Here is a 4,826-nt window from a genome sequence, read left to right on the forward strand (position 1 = left end):
GAGGGACATTGGCCCTATATGGCCCTTCATCCCAATGGAGGGACATGGGCCCTATATGGCACTGCCATATTGGAGGGACATTGGCCCTATATGGCACTGCCATAATAGAGGGACATTGGCCCTATATGGCACTGCCATATTGGAGGGACATTGGCCCTATATGGCCCTTCATCCCAATGGAGGGACATGGGCCCTATATGGCCCTTCATCCCAATGGAAGGACATTGGCCCTATATGGCCCTTCATCCCAATGGAGGGACATTGGCCCTATATGGCCCTGCCATAGGGGAGGGACATTGGCCCTATATGGCCCTGCCATAGGGGAGGGACATTGGCCCTATATGGCCCTGCCATAGGGGAAGGACATTGGCCCTATATGGCCCTTCATCCCAATGGAGGGACATTGGCCCTATATGGCACTGCCATATTGGAGGGACATTGGCCCTATATGGCACTGCCATATTAGGGGGACATTGGCCCCCTTTAGGTTATGGGGACACATTAAGAGCCCCACAATAGGGTTTAGCAGCAGCACAGCACCCCCCAAAGCTGTACTTATAGGGTTGGGGTTGGAGTTATAGGGTCGGGATTGGGGTTAGATTTAGGGTCAAGCTTTAAGCTTAGAGTTATAGGGTTGGGGTTGCAGTTATAGGGTTGGGGTTGGAGTTATAGGGTTAGGGTTGGAGTTATAGGGTTGGGGTTGCAGTTATAGGGTCGGGGTTGGAGTTAGATTTAAGGTTAGGATTTAAGCTTAGAGTTTTAGGGTTGAGGTTGGAGTTATAGGGTTGGGATTGGGATTATAGGGTTGAGGATGGAGTTATAGGGTTGGGGATGGAGTTATAGGGTTGGGATTGGGGTTAGATTTAGGGTCAGGCTTTAAGCTTAGAGTTATAGGGTTGGGGTTGGGGTTAGATTTAGGGTTGAAGCTTAGAGTTATAGGGTTGGGGTTGGAGTTATAGGATTAGGATTGGGGTTAGATTTAGGATTAGTGTTTAAGCTTAGAGTTATAGGGTTTAGGTTGGAGTTATAGGGTTGGGGTTGCAGTTAGATTTAGGATTAGGGTATAAGCGTAGAGTTACAGGGTTGGGGTTAGATTTAGGGTTAGGCTTTAAGCTTAGAGTTATAGGGTTGGGGTTGGAGTTATAGGGTTGGGGTTGGGGTTAGATTTAGGATTAGGTTATAAGCTTAGAGTTATAGGGTTGGGGTTGGAGTTATAGGGTTGGGTTTGGGGTTAGATTTAGGGTCAAGCTTTAAGCTTAGAGTTATAGGGTTTAGGTTGCAGTTATAGGGTTGGGGTTGGAGTTATAGGGTTGGGGTTGGAGNGTTATAGGGTTGGGGTTGGAGTTATAGGGTTGGGGTTGGAGTTGTAGGGTAGGGGGTTGGGGTTAGATTTAGGGTCAGGCTTTAAGCTTAGAGTTATAGGGTTGGGGTTGCAGTTATAGGGTTGGGGTTGGAGTTAGATTTAAGGTTAGGATTTAAGCTTAGAGTTTTAGGGTTGGGGATGGAGTTATAGGGTCGGGGTTGGAGTTATAGGGTTGGGGATGGAGTTATAGGGTTAGGGTTGGAGTTATAGGGTTGGGATTGGGGTTAGATTTAGGGTTAGGATTTAAGTTTAGAGTTATAGGGTTGGGGTTGGCGCTATAGGGTTGGGGATGGAGTTATAGGGTTGGGATTGGGGTTAGATTTAGGGTTGGGGTTAAGGTTGCTGTTAGAGGGTTGGGGTTGCAGTTATAGGGTTGGGGTTGGAGTTAGATTTAGGGTTGGGATTAAGATTGGAGTTATAGGGTTGTAGTTATAGGGTTGGGATTCAGATTAGATTTAGGGTTAGGCTTTAAGTTTAGACTTATAGGGTTGGGGTTAGATTTAGGGTTAGGGTTTAAGCTTAAAGTTATAGGGTTGGGGTTGGGGTTAGATTTAGGGTTGAAGCTTAGAGTTATAGGGTTGGGGTTGGAGTTATAGGGTTGTGGTTGGGGTTAGATTTAGGGTTAGGGTATAAGCATAGAGTTATAGGGTTGGGGTTAGATTTAGGGTTAGGCTTTAAGCTTAGAGTTATAGGGTTGGGGTTGGAGTTATAGGGTTGAGGTTGGAGTTAGGATTAGGATTGGGGTTAGATTTAGGATTAGGGTTTAAGATTAGAGTTATAGGGTTGGGGTTGGAGTTATAGGGTTGTGGTTGGGGTTAGATTTAGGGTTAGGATTTAAGCTTAGAGTTTTAGGGTTGGGGATGGATTTATAGGGTCGGGGTTGGAGTTATAGGGTTGGGGTTGGAGTTATAGGATTAGGATTGGGGTAAGATTTAGGGTTAGGGTTTAAGCTTAGACTTACAGGGTTGGGGTTAGATTTAGGGTTACGGTTTAAGCTTAGAGATATAGGGTTGGGGTTGGAGTAAGATTTAGGGTTAGGGTTTAAGCTTAGACTTATAGGGTTGGGGTTGGAGTTATAGGATTAGGATTGGGGTTAGATTTAGGGTTAGGGTTTAAGCTTAGAGTTATAGGGTTTAGGTTGGAGTTATAGGGTTGGGGTTGGAGTTATAGGGTTGGGGTTGGCGGAGTTATTAGGGTTGGGGCTTGGATTTATAGGGTTGGATTGGAGCGATAGGGTTTGGATTACTGGAGCTATAGGGTTCGCTTCGGAGTGAACAGGGTTGGGATTGGGGTAGAGACTTTAGGGTAGGGTTTAAGCTTAGACTTTACGGGTTGGGGTAGGATTAGGTTCAGGGTTTAATCCTTAGTAGTTATAGGGTTGGGGTGGAGTTATAGGGTTGCGGGTTGGAGTTAAGGGTTGGGGTGGGTTAGGTATGTAGGGTTAGGGTTTAAATCGTAGAGTATAGGGTTTCAAGGTTGCAGTTATAGGGTTGGGTTCGTGAGTTATACAGGTGGGTTGAGTTATAGGTTGGGGTTGGAGGTTTATAGGGTTGGGGTTGGTGAGTTATAGGTTGGGGTTGGAGGTTATATGGTTGGGGCTTGGAGCTATAGGTGGGGTTTGGGGTTATCAGGTTGGGGTTGGAGCTTATAGGGTTGGGTTGGAGTTATATGGTTGGGATTGCAGCTATAGGGTTGGGGTTGAGGTTATTAGGATTGGGGTTTGGAGTTATAAGGGTTGGGGTTGGTTATAGCGGTTGGGCGTTGGAGTTTCCATAGGGCTTGGGGTTGGACGTTATTAGCGGTTGGGTGTTGGGGTTAATAGGTTGGGGTTGGAGTTATAAGGGTTGGGGTTGGGGTTATATCGGGTTGGGGTTGGAGCTATAGGCGTCGGGGGTTGAGTTATATAGGGTCTGGGAATTGGAGTTATAAGGGTTGGGGTTGGAGTTATAGGGATTGCAGTTATGGGTTGGGTTGGGTTATAGGGTTGGGGTTGGAAGTTCAATAGGGTTGGGGTTGGGTTATAGGTTTGGGGTGCAGTTAAGGTTTGGGGTTATAGGGTTGGGGTTTAGGCCAACTTCTGTGCCTTAAAGGGGCACGTCAACCACCTGCGCTGGTGGTTCAGCTGCTCCTCAGCAAACAGAGCCTGAAGATAAGGCGTTATCAGGGATGCATCCTATGGGAAACAATAGGGTCAAGCAATAGGGTTGGGGATGTGGGTGTGAGGATCCCCTGGGGTGCGGTCCCCTACCTCCGGTGTCTGCTCGGCTCCGACCCGCGCTGCCCAATCGTGCTTGTGGGCGGCTCCCACAACCTGGGGAATTAAAGGGGTGAAAAGGAGAATCTGATTGGGGGGAGTGGGCAGAGAAACAGACAAGAAGAATAGGGACATGTGGTCGCCCCCATATCCCACACTAAACCCCCTATACCTACATACTACCCCCCACCCTTTATTAACTCAGTCCATATATCCACTCGCTATCAACCCCCATACCACATATACCCCCCATATCCTTATATAAACCCCCCCATATCCAATATATACCTCCCCTATATCCATATATACCCCCCCAATTCATATTAATACCCCCCCAATTATCCAAATATACCCCCCTATATCCCATATAGTACCCCCTATTGCCAAATACCCCCCTATTATCCACTTATTATACCTCCCATAGGTCATCTATATTTACCTTTTCCCATAACCACATAGATACCTGCCCCCATATCCTTATATCCCCCCCTATCCATATACTACCCCCGATATATCCCGCCATATTCCTTATTATACCCCCATCCATATATACCCCCCTAATATCCCTCATATCTATATACCCCCATATCCCATATGATACCCCCTAATATCCATATACTACTAACCCCCATAACTCCACAATAATACCCCCATATCTTTCACAGTATACCCCCCATACCAACATAGACCCCAGCCTATATCCATTATATCAACCCCCATATCCATATATAATCGTTCCCATGAACCACAGTGTACCCCCCATATCCTTATATCCCCCCCATCATCCATATATACACCCTATAATCCCCCCCATATCCTTATATCCCCCCCATATATCCATATATACCCCCCCATATCCACATATATACCAAATATCCACATATACCCCCCCATGCCCATATATATCCCCCAATACACCACATATATCCTCCCCTATACCCACATATACCCCATATCCACATATACCCCCCTTATATCCCTTATAGTCCCCCCCATATCCATACATACCCCCCTCTCCATATCCGAACACATGCCCCCCCCACCACCATATCATACCCCCCTCCTATTCATAAGTATCCCCCCATTATTCCATTATAACTACCCCCCTCCTAATATATCCCGCCAATATCCCTTAATACCCCCCATATCCGACATATACCCCCCCATAACCACAAATATACCCCACCGGATAGTCCATATATATACCCC

The 4,826-nt window shown here is 46.7% G+C and overlaps 1 protein-coding gene across 4 annotated transcripts in view; it reads right to left on the minus strand.

The window, feature by feature from the left end:
• Positions 1-4,826, minus strand: part of PNPLA6 (patatin like phospholipase domain containing 6) — a 34,126-nt gene that overhangs the window by 28,686 nt on the left and 614 nt on the right. The gene's annotated exons all lie outside the window — the stretch shown is intronic.

Source organism: Coturnix japonica, unplaced genomic scaffold, assembly GCF_001577835.2.
Source record: "Coturnix japonica isolate 7356 unplaced genomic scaffold, Coturnix japonica 2.1 chrUnrandom656, whole genome shotgun sequence".
Taxonomy (NCBI): Eukaryota; Metazoa; Chordata; class Aves; order Galliformes; family Phasianidae; genus Coturnix; species Coturnix japonica.